The sequence below is a fragment of the Lathyrus oleraceus genome, chromosome 3 (assembly GCF_024323335.1).
Source record: "Lathyrus oleraceus cultivar Zhongwan6 chromosome 3, CAAS_Psat_ZW6_1.0, whole genome shotgun sequence".
NCBI lineage: Eukaryota > Viridiplantae > Streptophyta > Magnoliopsida > Fabales > Fabaceae > Lathyrus > Lathyrus oleraceus.
In genome coordinates, this window is record NC_066581.1 from 27,349,196 (window position 1) to 27,370,008 (window position 20,813).

Below are 20,813 nucleotides of genomic sequence, written 5' to 3' on the forward strand. Positions count from 1 at the left end.
CGTACCTATGGATGTACATGAGTTGGATAAACTCACTAAATTCGGCCAAACTCATTCAAAATGATCCAAAAAAAGAGGATTTGAATGGGTAATTCGGTTCATATGATCTTGGAAAATGAAAAATTGTTCAAAATAATTGGATTTCAGGTAAACACAGACCCAACCCATAAAATCCACTCAATCCATAAAGTTTACCATTAACTACTAACTTTTTTTTGTTTTTTTTATGTCTCTTAATGAATTGATATAAGAACTAATATTTATATTTTTATCATTGTAATTTTGTTGAAGATATTAATGTTGAAGTCAAAACTTCCTTTTTGAATTATGAAGGATATTTTAACATTGTTATTGTCTCTTTTTTGTATTTTGATGAATGATGACTTTGATGTATTCATACTTGATTGCTTCAATTTTAGGCTCTTAATTTATTAGCCATGCATTTTAATTATTTAGGATATTACACTTTGATTATTTTGATTTTAATACTAGTAAGTTTTTAGTAATTTACGTAATTCTAGTTCTAGGTATTATCAGAGATGGATCCAGACATTATATATTGATGTGGCTAAATATGAAAAAAAGTATGAAGTAAATTATATTCAGAATAAGAAATAATATTGTTTAATAAAGTACATTTACAATGAAAATTGTCTACTATCCATTTCTTGAAAATGAACTAAAAATAACATCATTGTTAATTGTTCCAAGACCATCTTTTTCTATAAAAGTTACAAGACATCATTTAACCATTGATCACTCATTTTGTTACATAGTTGACTCTTCACAAACTTCATAGCTGAAAAATTACGTTTCACACTTGTAGTTGCTACCGGTAAGACTAAAGTCAAATTCAGAAACTTATAAACCATATCGAATGTGTTGCACTTATTTGTTTCCACATGTTTTGCACAAAGATCTAAAATTCCTTTTAAATATGCAAATTTTAGGTCACATAGAACATTTCTAACATAATTATGAAGTTGATTTCGCACCATAACTTCCAACACATTTACAAAATCATTTGGATAAAACTCAACCATCCTTAATAATGTTTTCACATCAAAAGTTGCAAATGACGATGAGGGACTCAAACATGAAACACATTGTAAAAGTCCAGTATTCTCTTCATCAAACCTAGCATTAAGCTCATGTAATTGCAAATCTAAAACACTAAACAAACAATCATGCCTATAATGATTCAAATTAGAAACACTAGAAGTTGTAGCATGTCGTCTAGGTTTCTTCCCTTGCACATATGGTGCCTCCATATCAGGCACATAAATATCATGCTTATTGCAAATTTCCATAATCTTAGATATAAGTTCTTCTCATCCATCATTCTTTATTTCTTGTAATTCTTGTTTGGTAGCATTGACAAGTGATAAAGCGTTCAAAATATCTTGATCACACTTTTGTAGCGTTACACTCAAATAATTTATAAATCCTAAAAATCTCAACCATCATATATAACATGAAGATAAAATCAAAAGAATGAAGCACATCTAACAAAAGCATAGTTTCACCATATACTCACTTTACATTTGATTTTCAACCACCCATTAATAAATGCAACCAAGCCAAGTGAAAAAATTGGAGAAATAACATTAAAGATTGATAATTATGAGAGGAAGAGACAAGCATGAGAGATGGTGTGTGAGAGAGAGAGAGAGAAATGTGAGTTAATCATATTTTTTATAAATTATTCTAATAAACATGTATTTTTATATATAATATAAAAAAATTAATTATTCTAATAATAATCATTAGTGTATATATATAATATATAAAATATTTAAAAAAACTAGTGTGACTATAGCCACACCCTGCCATCACCTGGACTCGTCCATGGGTACTACCGTAATACAAATTTGATTTTTGCAAATACTTTTATTATAAAGTTTATATACTGTTTAGATATTTGATGTTAAAAGAATAACGTTAATACGGTTCAAGTATTTTTCAAGAAAAAAAATAATTGGAGCCTTTTTTTAAAAAGAATGTCAAATTATTTACAATTATCCAATAAAACAAGGAAAAGAATTGGGCGACCCACTACCAAACCCAATGGTTTTATCCAAACCGACCCAATGATATTGTGGGTGGTTATTTTATTTCACCAAATTCAATATAGTCTATGTGGTATGTATTTTGACTTTGGCCAAACCCAACCCAAACTGACTCATTTAGACCCCTACTCGTGTCCTCTAGGTATGTAAGTGCCCATACTCGTATCTGTTACCCGCATTTATAATAAAAATAAATATATCAAGTATAAAATATCATATCATTTTATCTTTTTAAGATCATTAAAAATTTTCAAAAAAATTACTATTGAATTAAGAAATAAACAAATACTTATATTAAATATGTAATGGTTTAACATTGACGTATTCTTAAAAATTGATAGACTTTTATTTTTATATGATAATATAAATTAAAATATATAAATAAATATATTTTACGGGTATGGGGAGGGGTGGGTACTAAGGTGTCCATACCCGCATCCATACTCACTTATTTAAATAAATAATTATCCGAGTTTGTGCATGTACCCATTTTTGAGGATTTTTACCCTACCCATTATAGGTATTTTTGTGGGTACCTACTGGAAACGGGTTAAATTTCCATCCCTATAAGAAGGGACGACGTAAGGGTAAGACAACCCAAGCTAGTGAAGGAGAATAGCGATCCAAAACGCAGCGGAAATTAAATTTTTTTCCTTTAGTGATCCTTACGAATGGACATGATCAGTGATAAAATTATTACCTCTTATGGCGATTGAAACCTTTGATGCAGATCTAAGGAGTGATCACGAACGTTGAATGGTGACAACGCCTCTCCTCAGTCCACACGAACGGATTCCTTCAATCTCAGTGCTAACTGCTACGAATGAAGGCTTTAAGAGAGAGAGAGAGAGAGAGAGAGAGAGAGAGAGAGAAACGAAATTTCATATATATCAAATGCTTATGTACAAGGGTTATATTTATAGAACCACTTGTGCGGGTTGTAAGCTAAAAAGTCCACTTAAGTGTATGTGGCCTATATCTTATGATATACCAAAACCACTTAAGCACGTGGTATCTTGCCATATTTCGTATTCTACTTAAATGCACCATACCTTAAATTGTTCTACAATTAACTTAAGTGCACTGTACCTTACGGTGTTCCTTATTTACTCTATCTCTCATCAATCCTTCCTTTTGTGTGTGACCATGTAGGTTCTCGCGACATTGGTAATTATATTAAATCACGTATTTAACATAATAAACAGTGAGCGGCATCTAGCAACACATCACTGCTACCAAAGACACGAAAATGTCATGTGATATGATAAATCCTTTTGTGATAATACTAATGTGTACAATTACCCTTTTGCCCTTATGTCTATATTGAACATAAGGCATAGACTGTGTCATCCTTGTCCAATTTAATATTGAGCCCTTAGACATTTCTCCTATTACGCATGATGGACAAAATCCATCTAGGTCACTCATGTCCTTCAGCATGCTTCATGGAGTACCCATCAATTGTCTTTATGTTCATCCAGTTACAGACAATGTTTGATCAGCAATAAGGCACTTGACTCTACATCTAGGATCCATAGTGATTTTAGGTCAAAGAGTGGTATACACCACTATCACCATGAGAATAACTTATGACACTTTGCATAACATTCTATATAGTATTCTCATAGCAGGTCAATCCAGTATAAATATTACTCTTAATATTCATACCTATGTTTAAGACTTGATAACTCCTTATCCATGATCCATGAGATGTGATCATCAGTCTATATACATAATAGTCTTAATGCTTTAATGTTATCCCATTTTATAACAAAGCTCGACTACATATACTTTAAGAATATTGTCCTTATGTTTAATGGGATCTCATGATTAAGTCACACTTGATACATTAAACGGACTAGCTATTCTAGGGACTTTATTAAATAAACATAACAAAAAAAAGCCTTTTATTATTAATAAATAATTCGATACAAGTATCAAAAATATTGGACTCTAGGGCTTACACAAACAATCTCCCACTAGCACTAGAGCAAATCAGGCATACCCCTAATGCCCATAGATCTAGTATGGACATCATGCTTCTGCTGCGCAAGAGGCTTTGTTAGTGGGTCAACAATATTGTCAAGTGTTGGTACTCTGCATATTTTCACATCTCCTCTATCTATTATCTCTCGAATGAAGTGATAACTCCTAAGTATGTGTTTGGATCATTGGTGAGATCTAGGCTCCTTAGCTTGTGCGATAGCACCATTGTTATCACAATAGAGATCAATGGGATCCACAATGCTAGGAACTATGCCAAGTTCACTAATAAACTTTTTGATCCAAACAGCTTTCTTTGTTGCACTTGAGGCAGCAATATACTCGGCCTCAATTGTAGAATCAACAACTATATCTTGCTTTGAACTTTTCTAGCTCACAACGCCACCGTTTAAGCAAAACACATAACCAGATTGCGATCTAAAGTCATCCTTATCTGTCTGGAAGCTAGCATCAGTGTATCCAATTACAACAAGCTCTTCCTGACCTTCATATACCAAGAATGAGTCCTTAGTCCTTCTCAAATACTTAAGGATATTCTTGACAGCTACTCAATGAGCATCACCAGGATTAGATTGGTACTTACTCGTTGCACTTAAAGCATACGAGACATCTGATCGAGTATATAACATGGCATACATGATAGATCCTATTGCAGATGCATATCGAATCTTATTCATGCAATCCCTTTCTTCCTTAGTTGAAAGGGATTGTGTTTTTGATAGACACAAGTCATGTTGCATAGGTATGAATCCTTTCTTGGAATCATGCATATTAAAGCGTCTCAGCACTTTTTCTATGTATGTACTCTGACTTAGGCCAAGCAGTTTTTGTGATCTATCTCTATAAATCCTAATTCCTAATAAATAGGCTGTTTCACCTAGGTCCTTCATAGAAAATTATTTCCCCAACCAAGACTTTACTTGTTGTAGGGTAGGGACATCGTTTCCAATGAGTAATATGTCATCTACATATAATACCAAGAATACGATCATGCTCCCATTAACCTTCTTGTAGACACAAGGCTCATCTTCATTCTTGATGAATCCATATTGTTTTATTGTTTCATCAAAATGAAGATTCCAGCTTCTGGAAGCTTGCTTCAATCCATAGATTGATCTTTGTAACTTACATATCTTTTGGGCTTCTTCTGGTATGTCAAATCCTTCAGGTTCTGTCATGTACACATCCTCAAGAAGATTCCCATTAAGGAAAGCAGTTTTGACATCCATCTGCCATATTTCATAATCATGATATGCAGCGATAACAAGTAAAATCCGAAAAGATTTAAGCATTGCAACTGGTGAAAAGGTTTCATCATCCCATGAATTTGTTTATATCCTTTTACAACCAATCTTTCCTTATAGGTATGTACCTTACCATCCATGTCCGTCTTCTTTTTGAAGACCCACTTGCATCCTATAGGGTTAACTCCTACAGGAGGCTCTACCAAGGTCCAAACCTGGTTTGTGTACATGGAATCCATTTCAGATTTCATGGACCAATTATGGCCTCTTGGTAGGTCACATGCTCATATTGATCCATGAGTAATACATCCCCTTGATCCGTTATGAGATATCCATATCTCGCAGGTAGGCGACGTATCCTACTTGACCTACGTTGGTCTTGTTCTACTTGAGTAGGTTGCACTTCCATAACTACTTGTGTTTCCTGCTCTAATTCCTCCATAGGTGTATCAATGCTTTGTGATTCTTGAATTTCTTCAAGCTCTACTTTCCTCCCACTGATTCCTTTGGAAATAAAATCCTTTTCTAGGAAAACTCTAGTTCGAGTGACAAACACTTTACCTACAGAAGGATTGTAGAAGTAATACCCTCTTGTTTCTTTAGGATACCTCACAAATAAGCATTTGTTAGATTTGGGCTCAAGCTTAGTTGAAATTTGTCATTTCACATAAACTTCTCAACCCCAAATCTTCATGTAAGACATATGTGGTTTCATACCACTCCATATCTTATATGGTGTCTTCTCAACCTTTTTGGATGGAACACAGTTAAGTGTGTAAGATATTGTCAATAGTGCATGTCTCCAAAAAGAGTTTGGAAGATCGGCGTAACTCGTCATGGATCGGACCATGTCTAACAAGGTTCAATTTCTTCACTCAGATACATCGTTCCATTAGGGTGTTCTAGGAGGAGTAAGTTGGGATAGAATCCCACACTCTTTCAGATGGTCATCAAACTTTAGGCTTAAATACTCACCACCTCGTTTTGATCGAAGAGTTTTAATATTCTTACCTATTTGGTTTTGTACTTCATTCTTGAATTCCTTGAACTTTTCAAAGGACTCTGATTTGTGTTTCATTAAATACACATTACCATATCTACTGAAATCATCAATAAATGTGATAAAGTACTGAAAACCTCCTCTGGCTAGTATGTTCAATGGTCCACATATATCAGTATGTATAAGGGCCAAAGATCATTAGCTCTTTCACCTTTTCCTATGAATGGAGACTTTGTCATCTTTCCAATTAAACAAGATCTGCATGTCTTATATGATTCATAATCAAAAGAATCCAAGAGTCCATATTTAGGGAGTTTGGAAATGCGTTTCTCATTTATATGGCCTAATTGACAATGCCAAAGGTAAGTTGGATTTAACTCATTAGGTTTCATCCTTTTAGTATTAATGTTATAAATCGGTATTTCAAGATCAAGGACATATAGTCCATTGTTCATTTGTGCAGTAGCATAGAATATATCATTCAAATAAATGGAGAAACAATTGTTCTTTATTATAAATGAAAAACCAAACTTGTCCAACCAAGAAACAAAAAACAAAAATAATATTCCTGCTAATTGCAGGTACATAATAACAGTTCTCTAACTGATTATTAAACCACTAGGTAAAGTCAATACATAAGTTCCTACGGATAAAGCAGCAACCTTTGCTCCATTGCCCACTCGTAGGTCAACTTCACCTTTTTCCAAATCTCTACTCCTTTTTATCCCTTGCACATTAGTACAAATGTGAGAACCACATCCAGTATCTAATACCCATGACGCAGAAGTAGATAAATTAATTTCAATAACAAAAATACCTAAAGTTGAAGTCTCTACTCCATTCTTCTTATCTTCCAGGTACTTTGGGCAGTTTCTCTTCCAGTTTACGGTCTTACCGCAATGGAAGCAGGTGACTTCCTTTGCTATGCCTCCACTAGGCTTCAAAGCAGGAGCTATGGTTTGGGTTTGACAACTTCCTTGCCTTTCCCTTTATCACCCTGCTTGGTGGGTCTTTTGTTCTATCTCTTTCCATTTCCGATCATCATAATGGACTTCCCTTTTGACTTCAGATTCTGCTCAGCAGTTCTTAGCATGGATAGCAGTTCAGGAAGAGATTTATCCATATCATTCATATTGAAATTACGGAAAATTTGTCTGAATCTATCTGGGAATGATTGCAAGATCAAATCAGTCGCAAGTTCCTTTCCGAGGGGAAAACCCAACCTCCCAAGGTTCTCCATATACCCAATCATCTTGAGAACACGGGGACCCAATCATCTTGAGAAAACGGTGATCGATCACACTATGCAGAGTTAGTGAGGTTGTAGGGGAAGCGCCTCGACGCAAAATTTTAATGACAATTCATTTGAAATCGACGTTGTTTTTCGCATCAACACTTGATACTTTAAAGCACAACTCTTGTGCAGTCATAACCTTAATCGCATAACTCTTTGACAACACAATCCTTGTACCGTCATGAACCCTAATGCACTAGTTTCATACCGTCAAACACACCTCGATTGTTAATTCAGTATGATTGATCAACACGTCATTGCTTCACCATACTTTCGTCAGATTTCGAAGCAAATGACCATTGATCGCTCAAAGGAAAAAAACCATTAAGTGTTTGAATGAACGAAAGAGAAACAGTATATCATATATACCGTATTTTTCATCAAAATTACTTATATCATATATATAACTTGATCGATCTCAATTGTGTAACCTATGGGCGATCAATGTATAGCTGCTCCACCATACTAACATCGGATTCTGAAGCATAGTCAACATTAATCATCCAAATCGTACACACATGATGCCAAATTTAATTACTCGTTTATTCTTTGATTCATTTTTTCTTTTAATCGTATTAATACAAAAAATACAGAAAATAAACAACTATCAAATGCATGATTTCGTAAGTGGCTCTGATACCACTAAAGGAGAATAGCGATCCAAAACGCAGCGGAAATTAAAAATTTCTCCTTTAGTGATCTTTATGAATGGGCATGATCAGTGATAGAATCGTTACCTCTTGTGGAGATTGAAACCTTTGATGCAGATCTAAGGAGTGATCACGAACGTTGAATGATGACAACGCCTCTACTCAGTCCACATGAACGGATTCCTTCAATCTCAGTGCTAGCTGCTACGATTGAAGGCTTTGAGTGAGAGAGAGAGAGAGAAACGAAATTTCATATATATCAAATGCTTCTGCACAAGGGTTCTATTTATAGAACCACTTGTGTGGGCTGTAAGCTAAAAAGCCCACTTAAGTGTATGTGGCCCATATCTTATGATATACCAAAATCACTTAAGTACGTGGTACCTTACGATATTTCGTATTCCACTTAAGTGCACTGTATCTTACTATGTTCTACAATTCACTTAAGTGCATCATACCTTATGGTGTTCCTTATTTACTTCATCTCTGATCAATCCGTCCTATTGTGTGTGACCCTATAGGTTCTCGCTACATTGATAATTATATTAAATCACGTATTTAACATAATAAACAATGAGCGGTATCTAGCAACACATCACTGCTACCCAAGACACGAAAATGTCATGTGATCTGACAAATCCTTTTGTGATAATACTTATGTGTATAATTACCCTTTTTCCCTTATGTCTATATTGAACACAAGGCATAGACCGTGTCATCCTTGTCCAGTTCAATATTGGGCCCTTAGACATTTATCTCGTTACGCAGGATGGACAAATTCCATCTAGGTCACTCATGTCCCTCAGCATGCTTCGTGGAGTACCCATCAACTATCTTTATGGTCATCCAATTACGGACAACGTTTGATCAACAATAATACACTCGACACTACATCTAGGGTCCATAGTGGTTTCATATCGAAGGGTGGTATACACACCTATCACCATGAGAATAACTTATGACACTTTGCATAATATTCTATATAGTATTCTCATAGCAGGTCAATCCAGTATAAATATTACTCTTAATATTCATACCTATGTTTAAGACTTGATAACTCCTTATCCATGATCCATGAGATGTGATCATCAGTCTATATACATAATAGTCTTAATGCTTTAATGTTATACCACTTTATAACAAAGCTCGACTACGGATACTTTAAGAATAATGTTCTTATGTTTAATGGGATCTCATGATTAAGTCACACTTGATACATTAGACGGACTAGCTATTCTAGGGACTTTATTAAACAAACATAATAAAGAAAAAACCTTTTATTATTAATAAATAATTCGATACAAGTACCAAAAGTATTGGCCTCTAGGGCTTACACCAACAGGTAGGGCTTTAGGCCTCCATATTTTAGGTAAAAAAAGATTATTATTTTTTTAAAAATTTAGTTATGAATAAATAAAATGTCATAACTCTTTCGTTAAATTCTCAAAGAGTTTCGATTTTGGTGACTATGTGTTTGAGCAATTAGTTAAGCATGTAGAATCCTATGCCATAAAGAATAATATTGTTTGTGTTGAAATAAAGTAGGTGTATCTCCTGGTTTGTTAAATTTTAGTTGTAAGTTGTTTTCGAAGAAACATGTCTCTAACATTGTTCTTCTCAATATTCAAAAAAATGATAAGTATAATCTAGTTGTTGATGATGTACCACCCCTGCCTGGACCTGTTAGAACACATCTCCTAAAGGACTTTATGCAAGAAGCCAAGATTTTATAGGAAATCATATCTACGCCCAATGCTAGAGAGGGTGTGTGGGAAGGGCTAATTTTGAGTCCAAATGTTGCAGGTACGTTATCATCTCAACTTGTTGTATTACATGTTAAGAAAAATGACGTGACACTCTTTATAGATGAAGACATGGCCAATGATGATGAGGATGAAGATGTCGAGTATTATATTATCTCTGATGAAGATTCAGATGCCTCCTTTCAATAACTTGTTTATGGGTTCACAATTTCTTTTCTTTTGACTGGATTTTTTTCTTTCAAGGAAGATGTGTGTCATTTGCATGATTGAATATTTTTGTTTCACTCTTGATTATTTTCCCCTATAATTTTGTTGTTTGTTGATGTTATATCCCCTTATGTGGCTAATTTTTTTGTTTTTTGTATGCCCTTGTAGGCCTGACATTAGTCTCTTTCCTTTGTCCTTTTTTGTTAAATCAGGAACTTGATTCAAAATGAATTTTCCTTTGATTTTACTCTTAATCCTTTGGTGAAGTTCTTGGAATTCTTATTTATTTTTAAGTAAGATTTATTTATATTTGATTCTCGAAGATTTAGAATTGATTTTGTGGAGTTTTATTTTATTTATATTTTTGGAAGCCATACACTTTTTGTCCAAACCTTATTGGGCTTATATGTCAAAAAAGTGGAAACTAAACAAAACATTGCCATTTTTTTTTGAAAAACTGCAAAAATAGAAAGACAGGGAACGAAATATTTGAATGCAAAAAGACGTCCTTTATTTATGATAAAAAATGCAAGTGTCACATAGATGAGCCCTACAATGAGTCATTACGCCCTGGTGGAACGTAAGACTTGGATATGCATGAATAAACAAAGAAAATTACTCCTCCAGACAAGTGGCTTGGACAATCTCCTCAGAAGACCAATTGTTGAGAACTTCACCCGGGATCCTCGGACGCACCCAGTTATCGATGTCGCAAGCACTATCCCCATCTTCATTGTTGAACGCAGAGACTAATTTGACTTCTCCTTCAACCATGTTAACGTTGGCTCCACCATGCTAGGGCATGGGATTGTTGACGACATTAGGAGCTGGTGCAAAGTTAACGGCCTTTGAATCAATGAGGTCCTGAACTACGTGCTTAAAAGCTTTGCAGTTCTCAATATTGTGGCCAGGTGCCCCAGAGTGGAAGCTACACCTAGCGTTGGCGTCATAACCCACCGGAAGCCTACCAACGGGAGGAGCCAGAGTGCGCAACTGCACAAGTTGTAGTTGTTGAAGACTAGAAAGCAACTGAGCGTACGACATTGGAGAGTGTCGAAACGCCGGTCCATCGTTCTTGGCCTCGGTTGATAGGCGGGTCTGTTACCCGGTTGTTGTGGTTGGTACTGAGCTGGTTGACGCTGTGGTTGTTGTTGTTGTAGTGGTGCTGCAGCTGGAATGGTCATAGCCGCAACATACGGTTGTTGATGATAGTTCTGAAAGTCATTCCTCCGGTTACCCTTGTTCTGATAAGAAGATATGGCACTTGCATCCCCTTCTCCCCTCTTCTTTCCCTGAATGAACGGCTTCTTCACCCCTGATGAGGATCCATCTCCACTCTGGGTCTTGTATGTCCTCAGGTAATTCTCCACCCTTTCTCCGGTAGAGACTACATCAGCAAAATTGGAGGCATTGCAACCCACCAGGCGCTCCAAATAAGGTCCTGGCAGAGTGTTCATGAACATGTTAGCCATTTCCTTCTCCAACATAGGAGGTTGACCACGGGAAGCTGTTTCTCTCCAGCGTTGAGCGTATTCTCTGAGGCACTCATTGCTTTTAAGAGACAGATTTTGAAGTTGAGTTCTGTCCGGAGCCATGTCTACATTATACTAATACTGCTTCACGAAAGCCTCAGCCAAATCCATCCAGCAACGGATGTGGGCTCTGTCCAGCCTCATATACCATTCCAGGGATGCCCCAGCTAGGCTGTTCTGGAAAAAGTACATAAGCAACTTTTCGTCATCGGAGTATGCAACAATTTTACGGAAATAGGCTTGCACATGGGTCTTCGGGCAAGAGTTGCCATTGTATTTGTCAAATATCGGAACCTTGAATTTCGGTGGCACTCTCACACCTGGGACCAGCCCCAAGTCAGCAACATCTACTCCCAGAGGATTCTGTCCTTCCACTGCCTTCAACCTCTCTTCCAATCTTCTAAACATGGGGTCCACACCATGACCCATACAAAAGTCTTCCTGCAGGAGGGGTAACTGATCGTCCTGATCATCATGAACGGGCTGTTGACCGGAGGTGACATGTAGGATTGGGATAGGCCCCGGTCCGTTGGGTCCATTAGCCTCTCCAGCTGGAGGATCAGTCACCGTCTCTGGTTGAGCAGGGGGATTCCTCTGTATCATCTGCCTGAGCTCTTGCTGTCCCTGAGCCACCCTTTGAACCACATCCATGAATTGATTCATGCGGATTTTCATCTCGGTGAACTCTGCCTGTAGGCTTTCCATTACTCTCTGTTGGTTTCTGCGGGTACCGTACCGGTGAAAGCCTGGGTCAGCTATCCTGCTAATGGAACACCAAACAAACTGAGAACACTGTGGCGGTACCTGTTATGCAAGACATGCTAATGAATATGTAAATGTAATGACATGTTTATCAATTCCAAAGGTATTCTACCCCCTTGATCCCAGTCTCTCAATAGATAAACGATGTAAAAAAAAATACTAAGTCGTTGATGAGAACCAAGGAAATTCCGACTAGAATCAAGTAGAAGATATAAACCCCACAGAAATGGATAAACATGTGTGAATGATTATGAATGCAAAATTATGTGATGCAAAATGATTTGAATGCAGTGCAGTGGCATGGGAATCAGGATCACTGTATCTGCTTGAACATCTGTCAGGTTGGGATGGATCATGTTATCCTTAATATCAACCACCCATTTTGGTGGATTATGGTTTACACCTTATCAACACCCAGGTTTCATTGATATTAAGGATACCTGATCGGATCAACCATGAATCAAGGGTTTGTTGCAAGTCACGAGCATGGAGTTTAGGTTAAGAACCACCCAAAAGGAGTGTACTAAGGTTTAAACCTGCCAAACATGTTCTACAAAAGGTTCCCATAGTCATAATCCCATCTTTCGGATATTATCGGAGGAACGACTACTCGTATTCCAAAAATATTCTCAAGAGAGACTCTTATGAGTGTAGTATCGCGTAACAATCGTATCAAATCTTACACTTGAACGACTTTCGCACTACGTCTTACGAATAGGCCAAGATGGGTTTGGTAAACTAAGGTCCTCGGCTTCTAAGGTCTATATTGGAAAAAGTAATGTCTAACCACAACTTACTTGTGTGACATTATTGATCTCAACATGACCTCCACCAAGTGAATGGGCTTGCAAGTCAACTTGCTAAGGAATAACTCCACACAAGTCGACAAGACTATGCCATTCTCCTATCCTAAGTGCACTCGAGTTCGGGTATAGAACTCATCTCACAAAGATCACCAAGCAGCCATAGCCAGCCAACAGATACAACAATGATATGTACACAATGCAATAAGGTAAAGCAGGTAAATAAATAACTGTACAAAAGCATGAACACCCAATAAACAAACAAACTACAAAAGCTAGGAGGGACTCGCTTAGAGAAACCGGGTCCCCAGCAGAGTCGCCAGCTGTCGCAACCTGAAAAATACAGTGTGCGAAAAAACAACCGGCGAAAGAAAATGACAGAAGAGTCGCCACCGTGCGTTATTTATCCCAAAGGAGGGAAATGAAACGCTCGAAGTAAACCTGAAAAGAGGAAAGGAAAAGACGAGGTCTCGCAACTAAATCTTGGGTTCGGGAGTCGGTTATGCGAAGGGAAGGTATTAGCACCCCTACGCATCCGTAGTACTCTACGGGATCCACTTTTGTAGTTCTTGTCTAAAGGGTGTGAGTTTATCTTGTGCTGTTTATGAAAAAAGAGGGGTCAAGAGAAAATGACTCGCACAGATGTCGCATCTGTAAGAACAAAAATAGTTCTACAATAGATTCCATGATTTTGATGATAACAAAGGATGAAACCAAAAATGGCACCCTAACGAAAAGTTTCTAAGTGTGCAGGGTTCTAAAGAAAGAAGAAATAAATCTGATGATGTCATCAGATGCAAAACTAGATCAGATGCAAAATCTCAAGTATCAGAAGCATCTAAAGAGAAATCTCGTTTTAAGAAGCTCTGACTCTGGACAAAACTGCAAGTATCAGAAGCACCTGAATATGAAGTAAAGTCTAGAAGCTCTGACTCTGAACATATGCCTTCTGCAAACTCTGAAGTTATCAGCACCATCTAAACATTCAAGAAATAACATCAGAAGCAAATTTCTCCAGATACACAAAGACTCTAATCAGAATTGTTAATCATGATGAAGTAACGTTTAAGCCAAGTTAAAGTTCTGCAAATGGATTTCCTCAATTAGAAAGAGACGTTAATCTCCACTTCCAAGAGAGAAGATACTAATTGTGGTAAGTAGTCACTTCTAAAAGAAAAAGTCTACTGCAGAAGCTATTAATGGAATGGCGTAATTACATCTCAATATCCAACAGATTCAACGCTACTTCAACTCTACTTCAACTCCTATAAATAGAGAAGAAATCTCATTCAGTAAACACGAAGAAATCACTAGCCAAAACTATACTGAAATCATATCACACTCAAGAAAAACATCTTTGTTCTTCAAAGATTTTCACTAAGCTTTTGCTTATCAAGTGAAAAATTGTTCTTAAGTTTGTAATATTTGCTTTCTTAGAAGCACTCTAGATTACACATCTTGTATCTTATTTTTATTTGATTTCCTCAAGTGACTCTTTGTAGTCTGTAGACTTGAGAGGACTAAGAGATTTTCTTCTCTCTTAGGGGTTGTTTGTAATCTTTCAAGATTAGTGGATTAAGTCCTTGTTGAAGGCGAAATCACCTTGGCCGGGTGGACTGGAGTAGCTTTGTGTTATAAGCGAACCAGTATAAAATCATTGTGTGTTTTCATTTTGCAAAAGCGCTTATTTTTCAAACAATTCAAACCCCCCCTTTCTTGTTTTTCTCACCTTCAATTGGTATCAGAGCTCCGGCTCTGTTATTGATTTTCAAATCAAACACTTAACCGTGTAGAGAGATCCAGTGCGAGAAAAACAAATGGCCCACTCAAATGAGAAAGATTCTTACAATGCCAAGCCTCCTGTTTTTGATGGAGAAAAATTTGATTACTGGAAAGACAGAATCGAAAGTTTCTTTCTGGGTTATGATGCTGACCTCTGGGACATTGTCACAGATGGATACAAACCTCCAGTCTCAAATGGAGCTGAAATTCCCAGAAGCAAAATGTCAGAAGATCAGAAACGTGAGTTCAAAAATCATCACAAGGCCAGAACAATACTTCTAAATGCTATATCATACAACGAATACGAAAAGATCACCAACAGAGAGACGGCTAAAGATATACTTGACTCTCTGAAGATGACCCATGAAGGAAACTCCCAAGTCAAGGAGACGAAGGCTCTGGCGTTGATCCAGAAATATGAAGCCTTCAAGATGGAAGATGACGAAGCTATAGAAGCTATGTTTTCCAGATTCCAAACTCTTATTGCAGGTCTTAAAGTGCTAGACAAAGGATACACTACTGCAGATCATGTTAAGAAGATAGTCAGAAGTCTGCCAAAGAAATGGAGACCAATGGTTACTGCTCTGAAGCTATCAAAGGATCTGAACAATATCAGCCTTGAAGAACTTGTTAGTTCTCTCAGAAGCCATGAGATAGAACTAGAGGAGGATGAGCCTCAGAAAAGGAACAAGTCAGTGGCGCTGAAGTCCAGATCTGAAAGACGGAAGTCAGACAGAACCAAGGCTCTTCAAGCAGAAACTGCAGACACTGATGACTCTGAACCTGAAGACTCTGATGATGAAGAAGAACTGTCCTTACTAACCAGAAGAGTTAAGCAACTCTGGAAAAGAAGGAACAACAACAACTTCAGAAGATCAAGACCCAGAGGGGATAGATCAGAGTCAACTTCAAAAGGTAAACCTAATAAAGATATTACCTGTTTTGAATGTAAAGAAACAGGTCATTATAGAAATGAATGCCCCAAGCTGAAGAAAGATAACTCCAAGAAAGAAAGCTTCAAGAAAAATGCCTTCAGAACAAAGAAGGGATTAATGGCCACCTGGGACGATAGTGAATCCGAATCATCAGAATCGGACTCTGATGAACAGGCCAACGTAGCTCTTATGGCTACCACATCCAGCAGCTCAGATGAAGAATCTGAAGAGGTATTTTCTGAACTTTCTAGATCTGACTTAGAATCATGTTTATCAGAAACTCTTACCTCTCTTCAGAAATTAAAACAAAAAGTTAAAAACATTAAAGGTCTTCTTAAAGCAAAATCTGAAGAATGTAGTGAACTTGAGACAACAATTCTAGCACATGAAGATACAATCAAATCTTTAACGTTAGAAAGAGATGGAGCTAAAACAAAAAGCTTAAAATTAGAAGAAGCGTTGTCTCAAGCACCACAAACTTCAAATGAAATTATTTATAAATATGAAGAAGCCTTTCAGAAGTTTCTGAAGAGTGGAATAGATAGGAGTATTATGGCATCCATGATTTATGGAGTAAGTCAGAATAATAAAAGGGGAATTGGGTATGATTCTGATTCTGATAAAACTTCTACCAGTAACCAGCTTAAATCTCCTTTTTCATATCATTACACACACACACAAGAACAAAATTTAAGAATGCTAGAAGACCCAAAGTTGTAAGAAACTCTGGGAAAACTAATCTAAAAGGACCCAAGAGATTCTGGGTACCGAAAGATAAGATTATCTATGTTGCAGATATCCTATGCAGCAAAGTTCAGACACCAGTCATGGTACCTGGACTCTGGATGCTCGCGACATATGACGGGAAGAAAGTCTATGTTCCAAAGCCTGGAACTTAAAGACGCTGGCTTTGTAGGCTTCGGAGGAGATCAGAAAGGAAGGATCAGAGGCTCCGGAACTATTGGTAATGGTACTCTTCCCTCTATATCTGATGTTCTTTATGTAGAAGGATTAATGCATAACTTGTTATCCATAAGTCAATTAAGTGATAACGGTTATGATGTAATCTTTAATCAAAAAACGTGTAAAGCCATTAATCAGAACGATGGCTCTGTCCTTTTCACAGGCAAGAGGAAAAACAACATTTATAAAATAAATCTTTCTGATTTAAAAGATCAAAATGTTAAATGTTTAATGTCAGTTCACGAGGAGCAATGGGTATGGCATAGACGCTTAGGCCACATTAGCATGAGGAAACTTTCTCAGCTAACTAAACTTGAGTTAGTCAGAGGCTTACCTAAACTGAAGTTTTCTTCAGATGCTCTGTGTGAAGCTTGTCAGAAAGGAAAGTTTTCAAAAACATCTTTTAAAAAGAAAAATGTTGTTTCTACCTCCAAGCCTCTGGAGCTTCTTCACATTGACTTATTTGGTCCTGTGAAAACAGCATCAGTCAATGGAAAGAAGTATGGACTTGTAATCGTTGATGATTACAGCCGCTGGACATGGGTAAAATTCCTAAAGCACAAGAGTGAGTCTCACTCTGTATTCACCAGTTTCTGTTCTAAAGTGCAAAAAGAATTTGACTCTAAAATTATTAGAGTCAGAAGTGATCATGGTGGAGAATTTGAAAATAAAGATTTTGAAGAATTATTTGATTCTAATGGAATATCCCATGATTTCTCCTGCCCTAGAACTCCACAACAAAATGGAGTTGTAGAGAGGAAGAATAGGACACTCCAAGAAATGGCCAGAACCATGATCAATGAAACAAATGTAGCAAAGCACTTTTGGGCAGAAGCTGTAAATACAGCGTGTTACATTCAGAATAGAATCTCTATTAGACCTATTCTGGAAAAGACTCCCTATGAACTGTGTAAGGGAAGAAAACCCAACATTTCATATTTTCATCCTTTTGGATGCATTTGTTTTATATTAAATACTAAAGAACATCTGAACAAGTTTGATTCCAAAGCACAGAAAGGTATTATGTTAGGATACTCAGAACGCTCTAAAGGCTACAGAGTATACAACACAGAAACCAAAATTGTGGAGGAATCAATTCATGTTAGATTTGATGATAAGCTTGACCCTGAAAAGTCAAAGCTAGTTGAAAAGTTTGCAGATTTAGAGATCACTCTGGTAGAATCTGAGAAAACTCCAGAAGCAACTGTCACTCCAGACTCTGAAGAAATTAAATCTCCAGAAATTCCAAGGAAAGTCAAGAGTCGTAGCAACGTATCTGAAGATTTGATTTTGGGAAACAAAGATGAACCTGTTAGAACCAGATCTACCTTCAGAACTTCTGAAGATATTCCTCTGGGACTAGTGTCTCTGATTGAGCCTACGTCCTGTGATGAAGCTCTTCAAGATAACGATTGGGTGGCAGCTATGCAAGAAGAGTTAGATCAATTCTCCAAGAATGATGTCTGGGATCTCGTTCCTAAACCCAGAGGCACTCATGTCATTGGAACCAGATGGGTTTTCAGAAACAAACTGAACGAGAAAGGAGAAGTTGTCAGAAACAAAGCACGACTGGTAGCTCAAGGTTATAGTCAACAAGAAGGTATTGATTATAATGAAACTTTTGCTCCAGTCGCAAGGTTAGAGTCTATTCGTCTTCTTGTATCTTTTGCTATTAATCACTCTATCAAATTATACCAAATGGATGTCAAGAGTGCATTTCTAAATGGTTATATTTCAGAAGAAGTGTATGTTAATCAACCTCCTGGTTTTGAAAACTCAAATTTTCCAGAACATGTTTTCAAACTTAAGAAATCCTTATATGGACTTAAACAAGCTCCCAGAGCTTGGTATGAACGCTTAAGTAATTTTCTTCTGGAACAAAATTTTATCAGAGGGAAAGTTGATTCTACACTCTTCTGTAAAAATCATAAAAATGATCTCATGATATGCCAAATTTATGTTGATGACATTATTTTTGGTTCTGCTAATATCTCTGTTTGCCAAGAATTTTCTAAGTTAATGCAGACAGAATTTGAAATGAGTCTAATGCAAGAACTAAAGTTCTTTCTGGGAATTCAAATCAATCAAACTCCAGAAGTCACGTACATTCATCAAAGCAAGTACATTAAAGATGTTCTAAAGAAGTTTGATATGTCTGAATGCAATTCTGCAAAGACTCCCATGCATCCAACTTGCATTCTGGAGAAGGAAGAGGTAAGCAACAAGGTTTGTCAGAAGCTCTATCGAGGTATGATAGGCTCTCTTCTCTATCTGACTGCTACTCGTCCTGATATTCTCTTCAGCGTCTGTCTTTGTGCCAGATTCCAATCAGATCCTAGAGAATCTCATTTAACAGCTGTTAAGAGAATTCTTAAGTATCTGAAAGGAACTCCTAACCTGGGCCTGATGTATGAGAAAACATCAGAGTATAGGCTTTCTGGTTATTGTGATGCAGATTATGCAGGAGATAGAATAGAACGTAAAAGCACATCTGGAAATTGCCAGCTTCTGGGAAACAACTTAATCTCCTGGGCTAGCAAAAGACAGTCAACAATTGCTCTATCAACTGCAGAAGCAGAATATATCTCAGCGTCACTATGCACAACTCAGATGCTCTGGATGAAGCATCAGCTAGAAGATCTCCAGATATTTGAGAGTAACATTCCTATCCTTTGTGATAATACTGCTGCTATTTGTTTAAGTAAGAATCCCATTCTACATTCCAGAGCCAAACACATAGAAATAAAACATCATTTTATTAGGGACTATGTTCAGAAAGGAATAGTAACGCTGAAGTTCATTGATACAGAACATCAATGGGCAGATATCTTTACTAAGCCTCTAGCTGAAGATAGATTTCTTTTCATCCTAGAAAATCTGAACATTAAAAATTGTCCTGAGTAAAATCTGGCTCTGAACATGTAAAATGAGACTCTGATAAAAACAAATACACTTCTGCCTCTGACTCTGATACTTCTACCAAGTTAAGAAGATATCTGAGTTAGAAATCTTCAGAAATCCTTTGGTATTCCTGAAGATCAGAAACATCAACACGTGGGGAACATGCGTCTAACCCTAGAACTTCTAGACAGCTGTCAAAAGAAATCAAAGGTCAGAACGCTTGAAATCTCCTTGAGCAGTGTGCTTACTGTTGGGATTAGACATTCATTAATGAGCTGTAATCATTTTTCCCCCAAACGTGCTATTTTGGTTTTTGTGCTAACGCTGGTATGTGTGTCGTTTTGCATGTGTTTTTACCCTTAGTATATAAACACTTTTCTCACATTTCACACACTTATCACTCTCACTCACTCTTAAACCCTAAACCCTCTCTCGAAGTTTTCTCTGCAACCTTCTCAGTTCTTCATCTTCTTCATCAATCTTCGTCATGAATCCTCAAGAACAAGCAGTTTTTAACTTCTCCCAACAAATGGAAGCTGCTTCTAACCCCCAAACCTCAAACACTCAAACACCCATGGTTGTAGATGTTACCACGACCCCAGTTTACAAAGAACCTCACATTTTGGAACGTGAACAACACATTCATCTTTCAACTCCCTTTGAAGGTTTGGATGTACTGTGTGAATCGCTGGTGGATTTTGAGAATTTGAAAAGAAATGGCGTTGATTTAACTGAAGATCTTCGCAAGCAAGGTTGGGAAACCTACTTCAACAGATTGTATGGTCCAATCTATCCTCTTCTGGTGAAAGAATTCTGGAGATGTGCAGATGCTGATGATGAGTTCATCGTTTCTTTTGTTCTGGGAGTGAAGATCATTATCACAGAAGCGTCTATTGCTTCTTTG

General features: G+C 36.9%; 1 pseudogene; it reads right to left on the bottom strand.

The window, feature by feature from the left end:
- Window positions 1-638: 638 nt before the first annotated feature.
- LOC127129472 (uncharacterized) lies at window positions 639-1,563 on the bottom strand (annotated as a pseudogene).
- Between the last annotated feature and the right edge of the window lie 19,250 nt (window positions 1,564-20,813).